This window comes from Elgaria multicarinata, chromosome 3 (assembly GCF_023053635.1).
Source record: "Elgaria multicarinata webbii isolate HBS135686 ecotype San Diego chromosome 3, rElgMul1.1.pri, whole genome shotgun sequence".
Taxonomy (NCBI): Eukaryota; Metazoa; Chordata; class Lepidosauria; order Squamata; family Anguidae; genus Elgaria; species Elgaria multicarinata.
The window spans coordinates 152,848,475-152,862,898 of NC_086173.1; the positions used below are offsets into that span (position 1 = coordinate 152,848,475).

General features: G+C 47.1%; 1 protein-coding gene across 1 annotated transcript in view; it reads right to left on the bottom strand.

Moving 5' to 3' along the window:
• LOC134396049 (E3 ubiquitin-protein ligase TRIM7-like) overlaps positions 1-14,424 on the bottom strand; it is a 247,771-nt gene that overhangs the window by 64,468 nt on the left and 168,879 nt on the right. The gene's annotated exons all lie outside the window — the stretch shown is intronic.

The following is a 14,424-nucleotide window of genomic DNA, read 5'->3' on the forward strand; positions in this document are numbered from 1 at the left end:
CCATTACTAAACAACAAAATAATAATGATAATAGCAGTACTAATTAATATTAATAGCAACAACAACAACAACAAGGAGTTGAACTAGCCTGCCTGACTTCACTGAAGAGAAAAAGCCAGGAGAGCTTGGGCTATGGGGTGTAAATAATATAAAATGGAATAAATAAATAAACAAAGGAGGGGTGGAATTAAAAGCAGTAGTGTTGCTGAATAAACAACAAGAAGAATTTTTTTAAAAAAAGGCTATATCTGTCTTTTACCAGTAAGAGGAAAGTGGACGTGCCCAGGGGGAGAGGGAATTTATGCCAAATTTGACTGTCCCTGACTAGGGACCAGTCTTTGAGAAGCAAACTTTCACTTTAACTCATGATAGGCATTGCTTCTCCACTGGTTTACCTTTGGAGGGCTCTGATGACCCTCCAGGGCAGGACACAGTATGTGTGCACTGGGCACGTCCACATGCCCTAGGGGATCTCATCCCCTTGCATCACATCTATTCAGTTGCTCCCCAAGGTTATGGTGGGTAGCAGTGCTGTGTTTCCTATCTGTTATTTATTTGCTTAGTATATGATTTCAGGTTGTGTTTGTGCATTTGGTGGGGCTACTGTTTTAAAAAACACTGGGAAAAGTCCGTTCAGAGTAGAAAGAAGTTTCCCAGGATCCCAAGTTACCCGTTTTGCCTATCCCCTCCTCCAACTTTGGGATCATGTGATCATGACGGGGAGTTGACTCTGCCCTCAGCACTTCGAAAAGGTACCTTTCCCCGCTGTTTTTACCCAATTTTTCAAAAAATTATAGCAAGTGAACTGGAGCACGCAGAGAGCTGAGAGTAGGCTCAAAATGACCCCCAGCCACGACTCACTAAGCACAAGAAGTTTCAGAAAGATAGCTTAAAAAACAACACAGTTATCCCCTATTCTTTTCCGCAATGCAATCCTATGGGCGAAATTTTTCAAAATGGCGATCGGATCGCGCTGCGAAAAGAGAATCGCTCCGTCTATGGGCACTTCTCTTCGCCGTGCTTCTACGGGTCCGCTTCTACTCCACCTCTGGGCAAGGCGGAGCAGGCCAATTCGCTTCTGATTCTCCGATTCTAATTGGAGCGGAGCGCATGCCTAGTCTTTTGTATGCATGCACCTAGTGAAATCACCTCTTCATCACAACAGTTAATGTTGCAGGAGCCCTCACCTCTTTTGTATCTGGTCAATTTTTAAAGATATAGGAGCTCTGTCCTCCTTTTCATATGGTCACCCTATCAGATGCGAAGGAGTTGGTCATAGAGGATGCTCCTGCCAAGACCTTCCATATCAATGGGGTAACTTGGAGGGGATCTACACATCGTCGTGAAGGCGCTTGCGTGCACCTGCAGTGCGTCCCGAAACTCATTGTGTAGATCCTGCCCTACTATCCAGGCCAGAAGAGGAGGAGGAGGAGGAGGAGGCCCCGCATCGCCCCTCGTGGGGACGGGGCGAAAAGTTTCCGGGCTCTGCGGCGCCGCCGTCCACCTCCCCGCCGGCCTCCTGCTGCCGGCGAAAGAGCCACCCGGGTCGGAGAGCTCGTCGGAAGAAGGCGGGGCGGCGGCTTCTTCCGCCGAGCTCTCCGACCCGGGTGGCTCTTTTGCCGGCAGCAGGAGGCCAGTGGGGAGGTGGGTGGCGGCAGCGGCAAAGCTGCTGAGCCCGGAAACTTTTCGCCCCGTCCCCGCGAGGGGCGATGCGGGGCCTCCTCCTTCTCCTCCTCCTCCTCCTCTTCTGGCCTGGATAGTAGGGCAGGATCTACACAATGAGTTTCGGGGCGCACTGCAGGTGCACGCAAGCGCCTTCACAACGCTGGGTAGATCCCCTCCTGATTAATGGTCAGAAAGCTTTAGTCTCCAAGATAGAATACAGTCAAAAAGCTACTTACTACAATGACAACCTGGTCTCCCAGTTGCAATCTGAAAAGTTCCAAATATGGGTTCCAAACCCGACCAAGGGATGGGAAAGATTGCCGATATGATCCTTCAGGCAATCACAATGGGAAATTCTTAAAAGGCTTAACAAACCATCCCAAGGGAGCTGGTCCAAACAAGGCAACAGTCTTAATTTTTGCAGCTTTAAAAAGGGGAAAAAAACCCACGGGGTGGCTGGCTGGGGTGGGGGTGCAAAGCGAGGTAGGAAGTGGCCATTTCAATTCCCAGTGTAAAGAGGAGGAGACTTCAAATGCAGCGCCAGGACCTCCAATGGCAGAGAAATTGAGAGGGAAATCACAGTTGTTGTTTATTCGTTCAGTCGCTTCCGACTCTTCGTGACTTCATGGACCAGCCCACGCCAGAGCTTTCTGTCGGCTGTCGCCACCCCCAGCTCCCCCAAGGTCAAGTCTGTCCCCTCCAGAATATCATCCATCGATCTTGCCCTTGGTCGGCCCCGCTTCCTTTTGCCTTCCACTTTTCCTAGCATCAGCCTCTTCTCCAGGGTATCCTGTCTTCTCATTATGTGGCCAAAGTCCTTCAGCTTTGCCTTTAATACCATTCCCTCAAGTGAGCAGTCTGGCTTTATTTCCTGAAGTATGGACTGGTTTGATCTTCTCCTTTCCCATGTGGTGGCTCTCAATAAAAACGGGACCCTCCATTGTTAAAAAAGAAAAGAAAAAGGTGGGGAGATGCAGGATCCCCCCCCATGGAGAACCTTTCCATCTCTAAAAAGGGAATTTCAGCAGGTGTCATTTGTACATATGGGAAACCTGGTGAAATTTCCTCTTCCTCACAGCAGTTAAAGCTGCAGTTGCCCTGCCCTCTTTTAAATCTGGTCACTCTAGTATAGCTCCTGCACCTTTAACTGTTGTGACGAAGAGGGAATTTCACCAGGTTCTCCATATATACAAATGACACCTGCTGAATTTCCCTTTTTAATACAACTGTTAAAGATACAGGAGCCCTGTCCTCCTTTTCATATGGCGGTACCAAAGGTCCGGACCCTAAGGTCATCCTCAGGGGTCCTTCTCCATGAGCCCCTGCCAAAGGAAGTAAGGCAGGTGGCTACCAGGAGGAGGGCCTTCTCTGCTGTGGCACCCAGACTGTAAAAAGAGCTCCCTAAGGAGGTTCGCTTGGCACCTACATTATATGCTTTTAGATGCCACCTTTTTATTCTCCCACCATTTTAACAGTCTATAAATAAATTTTAACTTGTTTTAAATTTGTAATTTTGCATTGCTGCTGTTTTTATCTGGTTGAGCTTTTATATTGTATTTTATATTATGGCTTTATACTGTTGTTTTATACTTTGAATGGTTTTAATTTTTGTGAAGCACCCAGAGAGCTCCAGCTATTGGGCTGTATAGAAATGTAATAAATAAATAAATATGGTTACCCTAGAGTTGCGGCTCCAAGTGGGTTCAAGGGGGATAGGCCACCAGGTATTGCTCACTAGGGATGTGCTCCGCTCCGATTAGGAGCGTAGAAGCAGTAGCGGATTGGCCTGCTCCGCCTTACCCAGAGGCGGAGTAGGAGCGGACCGCGGACCCCCTAGAAGCAAGGCGAAGAGAAGCGACCATTTTTCGGAGCTCCGAGTTCAGTCGGAGCGCTCCGGTCGCCATCTTGAAAACATTTCGCCATAGGATTGCATTGTGGCAAATAATCGCGCCTAACTACGTTGTTTTTGAAGCTATCATTCTGGAAATTCTTGTGCACAGAGAGTCGTGGATGGGGGTCATTTTGAGACCACTCTCACCTCTCTGCGTGCTGTGGTTCACGTGCAATATTTTTTTAAAAATCGGGTCAACCGCGCGGCTCAAACTGCGTTTCGGCTTTTCGCCCATAGGATTGCATTGAGGGAAAGAATCGGGGATAACTGGGGGGGGGGTTTAAGCTATCATTCTGAAAATTCCTGTGCACAGAGAGTCGTGGATGGGGGTCATTTTGAGACCACTCTCAACTTTCTGCGTGCTGTGGTTCACGTGCAATATTTTTTTAAAAATCGGGTCAACCGCGCGGCTCAAACTGCGTTTCGGCTTTTCGCCCATAGGATTGCATTGAGGGAAAGAATCGGGGATAACTGGGGGGGGGTTTAAGCTATCGTTCTGAAAATTCTTGTGCACAGAGAGTCGTGGATGGGGGTCATTTTGAGACCACTCTCAACTTTCTGCGTGCTGTGGTTCACGTGCAATATTTTGTTAAAAATCGGGGTTTGGGTTTTTTTTATTTATTTTTTTATTTTTTTGGAAGCGATGACAGGCACATTCAACTCCCAATCCTGATGAGAATTGATCTCCTCAGAAAGCATCCTCCTCCAATCCCAGCGTTGGAGGGGGGACTAAGGCAGACCCACCCTGAGAACTTTCTGTTTTGTGTCTCTTTGTGGGTTGGCGTTCGTGGAGGGAACACTTAGTTAGTTAGTGCTCCTGCTTTGGACTTTGGAGATAGATTAGGATAGGTTTAGTTTGGCGCGTGTGTGTGTTTGTTTGCTTCTTTCTGACTTGTAGCTTAGTTTGCCCTGTGTTTTCCCCTTACTTTGATTTAATATAAACTTTATTTTTGAATTTTGGAGTGTGTGGTTGGGTTGGTTGCCCCCCCCTTCCCTGTATTAAAGCCTGACTGTTCTGCTTTTGTGAAAGCTTTCTTTTGAAAGCATACACACACTTTTTGTCCCATTTCCCTACATTTATATTCTTAAACATATTTTATTATATTCTTTCACATAGTCCATTAGTATATATTCTCATACATATTATATTAGTATTCATATTTTGTTCTTCTTATAGTAGTGGTTGGTTCTTTTTCCCCCTCCCCTCTCTTAAATCCTGATTGTGTTTCCTTCTATCTTCTATATACCAAATATACCAAAAAAATTGGATTCTCTTTTTCTTCTCTGTGTAAATTGGACAGAGTGGGCTGCTTTTGTCAAGTTCAACAGGCAGCCACAGATTGAGCATTTTGGGGAAAGCATACGCACACCATTTCCCTATTCTTAAACATATTATATTATATTCTTTGACATAGTCTTAGTAGTCTATTAGTATACATTCTCATACATATTAGTAGTAGTATTCATATTTTGTTCTTGTTATAGTAGTGGTTGTCCCATTTCTTGTCCCATTTCCCTACATTTATTAGTAATATTCTTAAACATATTATTATATTCTTGTAGATATTCTTAGTAGTATATATATATATATATATATATATATATATTATATTCTCATACATATTAGTAGTAGTATATTTTATTGTTCTTGTCCCATTTCCCTACATTTAAACATATTATATTCTTCTTATACATATTCTTAGTAGTACCTTATACATAGTATTAGTAGTATTAATATTTTGTTAGTCATCATGAAAAGAGGAAGCAGGCGTGCTGAAAGCAGCAAGGCTCAGTCTGCCAGCAGTAAGCAGGCTTCCTCTCCTCCTGTGAAACTCAAACGGGCAACTCCTTGGCTGACTGCTCCAAAACAGAAGCAGGACAAGCAGCAGGCAGAGCCACTCTCTTCTGCAACTTGTGCCCGGCGTTCTCTTTTTGAGGGTGGGAATGGGAAAAGTGCCCGTTTGCAAGAGGCACGTGGCAGCAGTGCCATTAGAGGAGGAGGAGTATCCCCAACTCCTTCATTCTCCTTTCAGCCCACGAGCCCGCTGATGGACCTAGACGAGGTCCTCAGCACAGTGGAGGGGGGGGAGGAGGAGGAGGCGGTGGGCCTCCAGGATGTGGGGGCTGAGGAGGAGCAGCAGCAGGCCGAGGCTCTCTCCCCAGTCTCATCCCACACCCCTGTTTCTGTGGCAACACCAGAGAGCTCAGGCGGGCAATTGGTGGTGTCACCACGGAAACGAAAGACAAGCATCGTGTGGGACCACTTTGAGTTGGGAGCGGATCCCCGCTTTGCTGTCTGTCGCCACTGCAAACTCAGCCTAAGCAGGGGTTCATCGACAGGGCATTATGGAACCAGCAGCATGAAGATGCATCTTCATAGGCAGCACCAGGCGATCTTGCTGGGGAAAGAGGCGGGCAAGGCGACTGGTTCCAGGGGAAAGCCGAAGGCTGCTGCTGGCACTGCCACTCTAAGCTCTCCATCTCCCATCCCCACAAGGGTTAGGCAGGCAACCCTGCAGGACATGGGGTGGGGGAAGTATTGACCCACAAGATGGCGTTTTCCAATGCCCACCCAGGGTGCTACTGTGTTGGGGCATCTGCCGGGACTGACTCCTCCCCAATACTAGATCTATGACATGTCACTCTGCCTGCCCCTCTGCTAGCCTGTCCTCCTCGGTGACCGACTCGCTGGGATGGTTTGCGTTTGCAATGCGTGACTAACTGCAATGCTGGCTTAGAAACCAGCCATCACTTCCTTGTGCCCCCAGAAATGCCCGCAGCCTGCCTGCCTGCCTGCCCGCCTGCCCGCCTCCCCCGGGGTGCTGCTGTGGTGGGGCATCTGCCAGGACTGACTCCTCGCCTACTCTGCCTGCCTCTCTGCCCGCCTGGTGCCTGGTTTGCTCCAATCGTCCTCCTCTGTGCCCCTCAAGGCGTAACTGCTGGCTTAGAAAGAAAGAACCAGCCATCTTTGCCTCACTTTGCGCCCACTTATGGGTTGGTTTGCTATGCGTTAGTGCTCAAGCCATCCTTGCGGCACTACAATGCATGCTGCCTGCCTGCTTTCCCTCCCTTCTCCCCTTCCCGCCTTGCAGCGATGGTGTATGTGTCTTGCTTTGACTAAGGGGAGAAGTCCTTCCTGCGCTCACTTAGACTTTATCAAATTCAATAATCCCTTTTTCAAATGTGCAAGAAGATTTAGGGTTATCTCGTGGCATGTTGGGATTGCCTTGGAACTGGCCCCATTGAGCTGTCTGCAATTGCAACTTTAAATCCCTGACATACTGGAGTGTTCAAATTTCAAAAGTTCCCCTAACATCAGGGGATGATGGGATTGCCTTGAAACTTGGTGTCCATGGGGACACATGGGTAAGCTGTCATGGGACCAAAGGATAGGTTTCTAACGTGCAAATTGACGTAGTTGTAGAATGGGACTTGATTTGGGGTGAGTTAAAAAGTTTAAGCCGCGCCAAAAATCAGGGGATGATGGGATTTGCTTGCAACTTAGCGTGCATGTGGACACATGGATAAGCTCTCATGGTGCCGAGTTTGAGGTTTCTAACATGCAAATTGACGGAGCTATCCCAAGGGGTGTGAATGGGGTGCCCGATTTTCATAAATTCCCCAAAAATCAGGGGATGATGGGATTGCCTTGAAACTTGGCGTCCATATGGACACGTGGATAAGCTATCATGGTGCCGACTTTGGGGTTTCAAACATGCAAATTGACATAGTTGTAGAATGGGACAATTTGGGGTGAGTTAAGCCATGCCAAAAATCAGGGGATGATGGGATTTGCTTGCAACTTGGCGTGCATGTGGACACATGGATAAGCTCTCATGGTGCCGAGTTTGAGGTTTCTAACATGCAAATTGACGGAGCTATCCCAAGGGGTGTGAATGGGGTGCCCGATTTTCATAAATTCGCCAAAAATCAGGGGATGATGGGATTGCCTTGAAACTTGGCGTGCATGTGGACACATGGATAAGCTATCATGGTGCTGAGTTTGAGGTTTCTAACGTGCAAATTGACGGAGCTATCTAAAGGGGTGTGAATTAGGGTTATGGGTGGTGCGTTAGAGGGTAGAGCCGCGCCAAAAATCAGGGGATGATGGGATTTGCTTGCAACTTGGCGTGCATGTGGACACATGGATAAGCTGCCCTGGTGCCGAGTTTGAGGTTTCTAACATGCAAATTGACGGAGCTATCCCAAGGGGTGTGAATGGGGTGCCTGATTTTCAAAAATTCGCCAAAAATCAGGGGATGATGGGATTGCCTTGAAACTTGGCGTGTGTGTGTATACGCCCATGAGGTGTCATGGTGCCAAACGTGAGGTTTCTAACTTCAACGGAAAAAAAGTTGTTTACTTTTTTAGCTTTCAATGCAAGCCTATGGGGGGGCAAAAACGGAGCTCCGGATCCGGATCCGGAGCTCCGAGCGGAGCGGAGCGGAAGTGGGCGGAGCGGGGGCGGAGCGGAGCGACCCGCTCCGGAAAATGGCGGATCTGCAAGTGAAGCGGAGCGGGGGGTCCGTGCACACCCCTATTGCTCACCCCTGGTGTGGTGTGTGTTTTGCAAGGGTTTGTGCACACGTGTGTGTTTGTTGTTGTCCATGTGGTGTTTTTCTAAATTGACGGGTGGTGGTGCATGTTTTGTTTTGGGGGGTGTGAGCTGACGACCCATCTCTGCCTTGTATTTAGATTCTTGCATGAATTATTTCTCTTTTAGATTCACCAAATGTGTCTTTTATGAGTGGCCACACCTGCCATGGCTGCAGTTCATAGAATCATAGAATAGCAGAGTTGGAAGGGGCCTACAAGGCCATCGAGTCCAACCCCCTGCTCAATGCAGGAATCCACCCTAAAGCATCCCTGACAGATGGCTGTCCATCTGTCAGGGATGGATTTGTGAACGGGCAAGCCCTCTCATGGCTGCCATTTTGTGTGAGTGCCCACGACACTCTCGACATTCCAAATGTGCCCACTGACCCAAAAGGTTTGGGGACTTCTGGCTTAGCTCTTAGACATCTGGGTTTAAACCCCAGTGTATTCAGCCATGGTGCTTATCCCTTAATTCATCTTTTCATCTTTAAAAGCTGGAAAGCTCATCTTCAACAGCGACATGGCAGGCAGGTGAACAGTGGTGGGTTGTTGTGTTTAACCCCTTCATTGTAATATGCTCCTCTGAGCACATTAAGTTAAAACCATACCAGAAGCAAGATCAATTTAAAATTTATTGAAACTACAAACAAAATGGTGAAACGTCATAGATATCCCCTCTCCCCAAAAAGAAAGGAAGAAAGAAAAAAGAGTGAAGACGTGGTAACATGGTGTAATACAAACAATATGCTGCATAAAATGATTAAATCATATTATTGTTGTTGTTGTTGTTGTTATTATTTACATTTGTATACCGCCCCATAGCCGAGGCTCTCTGGGTGGTTTACACAGGGTAAAAACACTTAAAATCAATATCCAAACATTTAAAATCACAAAAACATACAATAAAGACATACAACAACAAACCCAGGCTAATTACATATTGCTAAATGCCTGACTTCCATAGAAGCAATGATATTTTACTTGTATTAACTAATTAAGGTAGGATAGCTGGCTAACAAAATATGAGAGAAAGCCTATTAAACCCTAACTTGGTCCAATACAGGGGCTGTCTAGATGCTCTGAAAGCCCCATGGTGGGTGCACAGTGGTGCTGCATCAGTTATATGACGCAGCAGCTGCCTCACAGCCATCGTGGGGCTTTCCTGCGAAGCTGTGACTTTAAAAAGTCGGGGTCTTACTTACCCTAACCGTTTTCCCCAGAACGAGGTGTGTACTGCACATCCGTCATCTATCCTCACTCTGGAGTCGCGGCGGAGGCGTTCCTGGGCAGATGGTAATCCCTCATTGGTCACCGTCTGCCCAGGCAGGGGGCCTGCCAATGGTCACCAGAAACCCCAGGCCCTCCCTCTGCATCGGGGTTAGCTGCCACCCTGCAGCAGAGAAAGTGCAGGGTTTTGCTTCAGGGGGCAGCAACCTGGCGTTGTATAGGCTACCCCAGTCTCTCCAAACCAACTATAGTTAGGACCCTAAATTTCCAGCTATAAGAGAAATGTGTGTCAATCTACCATTCCACTGGTCAGTATTCTAAGATGGTTTCTAAGTAAAAAGTACACTTAAAGGAGCCAATCTTAACTCTGCAAAGAATCCAGAAGCTGAAAGTCCATTTATAGGATAAATGCCTTGTGTAGAAAAGCCCTAAGTCTAGGATATCACAATCGAATCTCTGAGGAGCAAAAATGGATCCTTTTGTGATGAAGAGGGGATTTCACCCAGTGCTGCAATGCATACAAATGACACCTGCTGAAATTTCCTTTTCTATACAACTGTTAAAGATACAGGAGCTCTGTCCTCCTTTCCATAGGGTCACCCTATTCTTGCTCTCTCTCGGGGTGACTTTGAGTAGACCGCTTTACAGTGTGTGTGTGTGTGTGTGTGTGTGTGTGTGTGTGAGGGAGGGAGGGAGGGAGGGAGGGATGCCCTGTACTGCTCAGTTTGGCTGCCTTAAGGAGAGATCGTGAGCCGGCTTTTTTTACATACACTAAAGAAGGGGAGAAGGGACTCTCCAGAGACTGAGGCTCCAGAGAAGGTGTAGAGGAGGGTCCCTGTGTCGGCATCATGAAAGGCCACCTGGCCACCATCACAGTTCAGAGACACCCGGACCCTCTTGAGCTCCCTACTCAGGGACAGGTGAGGTGATTGAGGGGAGTCGACAGCCAGATATATGCCTTTAATATAAATGACAGCCCATAACCCTTCCTCAGGACTTAATTCAACTATCACCTTTCTCTTTATAGACTTTCTGGCAACCCCCACAGCCCAGTCATCCTCCCTTCCCACCACAACTTCCCAGAAGTGCCTGCCAGTTGTGAATCCTTCATGTCCCAACACAAAACGGTTTTGGTTGAATCTCTCAGGATTGTCGGGTAGATCGTTCCATTTTTCTCCTGATGTAACGCTTTTATGATCCTCAGACAGGATGAGGCAAGGATTCGCTGTGTCTGGATCCAGAGTTACATTTGCTGTTGGGGATGGAGAGAGATGAGGAAGAGAAGGTCAGCAGAGTTATCTGAGACACTAGCCTGCCGCATGGTTAAGAAGCTTTATATGTCCCAGCTTCAACCAGTGGCCTCTCTAGGTAGGGCTTGGGAAGACTCCTGGCTGGAATTGGGGGAGACTGGGGCCAGATCTACACCAAGCAGAATATAACACTTTGAAAGCAGTTTGAAAACGGTATATGGAGTGTGTCCTGGGCCTCAACAGTTGTCAATACTGTTGTAAACCATTATAAAGCAGTAGTGTAGATCCTTAGCTTCATCACACCAGGGTTATATTGTGTAATCACTGCGAATTGTGTGCAAAGGACTCAGAAGTTTTCCATCTTATAATCTGCTTTGACAGTGAAGAACTCCCAGGCATCCTGCTTTAATTGTGCTTCTTAGCCAAAAGTACCGACCTAATTTACTACCTCTTTAGGAGCGAATCATTTGTTGTTTTCCGAGCGGCCACTGGGGGCGCAGGAGGAGGATTTGATATGTTTAAAATACAAATGAAACAGCTTACATCTGCATAAGTTTTAAAGATAAAGTCATCAAAATTGGCACAGTAATAGATATTAAGGAGCGCCTTAAGCATACCAATTTTGAATTGGATTGGGTCATCCATTGGTTTTTTTAATGTTTTTTTTTTTTACATTTCTCCCCCTTAAACCCTTTCCTGGTATGCAAAGAATCTTAGGAGCGCTGCTGCCCGGGGTGTGATTTAGCTAGCAACAACAACAACAACAATGACAGCTTTACGCTGTAGGGCATAATTCGAGGGAAACAGGTACGTGGGATGAAGCCTTCAGCCTCAGCTGGGTGGACCAGTGGCCAGACTAGGTATGAAGCAACTTCCAGTTAAACAGGATCACCCAAACATCAGGTAGTAGTTTTTGCATTCTGAAGGGTCTCCCACTTACAGAGAAGTATATTAGTTTATATATTAAAAGAAGGCACATGTATACATGGGCATGTGCTGCCAGTGCACATTTGACTGCATGGATGGCATAGCCATCACCCACTGTCTGTGCATTCATTACACATACGAAGGGCCCAACTATCGATAACGGACTGCTGATTACACTTGTTAACTTATTGAGGGTCTCAGTGTCTGCAGGAAAACACTGTTGATCCCCAATGAAAGACATCCAAATTTCTGACCGCTTCTTCCCCATCCCTCCTGTGACCTTGGTCCTCATTGGAAATTTACCTTTCTGCAGCTGTAGTCCAGCTAGAAGGGCATCTGGAGAAGGTCAAAAAATAAATAAACAAACATTAAGTAGCACACTTAATGTTTATAAAACATTATAAGCTTATAAAAACATTGGTTGACAGAAGTACCAATTCATAAAATAGCATATATATGAAGTCAAGGATCAAGAAGAAAATGAAACAAATTTTGAAGGGGATACTTGGCTCAGCAATACTACAAACAAGAAGGATCTTGGAATTGTTGTAGATTGCAAGCTGAATATGAGCCAACAGTGCGATATGGCTGCAAGAAAAGCAAATGCTATTTTGGGCTGCATTAATAGAAGTATAGCTTCCAAATCGCATGAGGTACTGGTTCTTCTCTATTCGGCCCTGGTTAGGCCTCATCTAGAGTATTGTGTCCAGTTCTGGGCTCCATAATTCAAGAAGGATGCAGACAAACTCGAGCATGTTCAGAGGAGGGCAACCAGGATGGCCAGGGGTCTGGAAACAAAGCCCTATGAAGAGAGACTGAAACAGCAGGGCATGTTTAGCCTGGAGAAGAGAAGATTGAGGGGAGACATGATAGCACTCTTCAAATACTTGAAAGGTTGTCACACAGAGGAAGGCCAGGACCTCTTCTCAATCCTCCCAGAGTGCAGGACTTGGAATAATGGGCTCAAGTTACAGGAAGCCAGATTCCAGCGGAACGTCTGGAAAAACTTCCTTCCTGTTAGAGCAGTACGACCATGGAACCAATGAGCTAGGGAGGTGGTGGGCTCTCCCACACTAGAGGCCTTCAAGAGGCAGCTGGACAACCATCTGTCAGGTGTGCTTTAGGGTGGATTCCTGCACTGAGCAGGGGATTGGACTTGATGGCCTTGTAGGCCCCTTCCAACTCTACTATTCTATGGAGTCAAGGGTGAGCAGTGAGATTGAATACCATTCACAAGTGTGGCAAGCATTCTTTGAGAACTGATACAGGTCGGAGGAAGACATCCTAACTTCACATATCTGTCTTTTGTGTGGTCCCCAACATTCCTCCTGCCCTAACAATGCCCCCAAATGTCACTGTGTCTGGGATATCCCGGGGAAAAGCAAACGGTGCCCAGGCTGCCCAAATGAAAGTCCTCCAGCTGTTACTACAATTTGTAACAATAACAAAATAAAATAAGGTCCTGCCCAGCATAAACTCTTCACAACCATAACTCATTACCTTTGAACTGCTTCATGAGTCCCTCCAAAAAGGGATTTATATCACAGAAATCCCAGGTCTTCCATTTCAGTTCTGGTGGGAAAGCCACTGGATTCTCAAATGTCTCCTTGTCACTCCTGGTGGAGGAAAACAAGGGTAACCCATCACACATCCAATCCAGTATTCCTGAATGGAGCAAAAGAAAACTGCAGGAAATCTGGAGCAGGGCTGGGCGAACTATTTTGGGTGTGAAGCCAGGCAAAATCCTTTGACAGCCACACAAGTCAGGTGGAACTCAGTGAGGCAAAACACACCCACCCACCCACAGAGGGATACTGCATGGATCCCTGTGGCGTGGGGGAGAAGGGAGTTTAAAACCTCTTCCCTTCCCCAGTAATCCTGACTTCTGGCGGTGTCAAAATGCACAGAAAGCATTTATGCAGTGCAGTAGGTACCGCATACCTGCTCTGGGGCTTTCCAGCGAAGCTGCGGAGAGACTTCCTGTGACTTTTTAACTCTGGCTGTGGCTAGTATGGCACATCCACTATCTATCCTCCTCTGGAGTCACAACAGGATGTGAGGCAGGGCAGATGGCGACCCATGATTGGTCAACGTCTGCCTGGGCGGTGGGCTCAGGGAGCCTAATTGCTGCCGGAAAGCCTGCACTGCTCCCCTGCATCAAAACTACTTGACGTTACACTACACCAGCGTTACTGCGGGATTTGGCGGTGGAGCGGCATGAACTCGGCACTCTGAAGGCAACCCCCTAGTGAGTCCCCAGTGAGTCCCCTTGAGGCAAGTTTGCTGCTTCCCCACTGCTATTATATAACCTTCTCCCCGACCTTGACTCCTATCACGCAGTGATCCTGGTCAAAACTGCTGTTATCCCACTGCTAATAGCAGTGATGGAAACAGCCCTCTAACCAGGAGCAGGAAGGGCCATGTTTCAGTCATGCTGTCCAGACGCTTCCCATCATCATGACAATGAGTGGGATCCACTTACCTCTTCAAGATGCTTTTCACATCCTAGAGGGGAAAAGAAAAATGGAAAAGAAAGAAGCTCAGTGCCTGCCACACACCGCTCCACAGAGAGGCTCCCATGTTCCACTGGTGGGACTTCTCTTCAGCACCCTCCACTCAAGGACTGGGGGAAAGGGATATAAGTCCCCACAATGGATATTAAAGGAGCCTTGGCTGAAATCTCAGGCTTTTGAAAGAGGGAGGAGCTGACATATACGTGTGTTCGGAAATGGGGATTGTGCTCGGAGCTAGAGAGGGCTACCTCTTTTGTTTTTTGCGTTGATCCCTTTCTCAGTGCACGATCTGTTAAATTTAGTGCTCTTGTTTATTGCAAGAAAATGCTTTGAGAAGGTAGCCTATTCCTTTTAA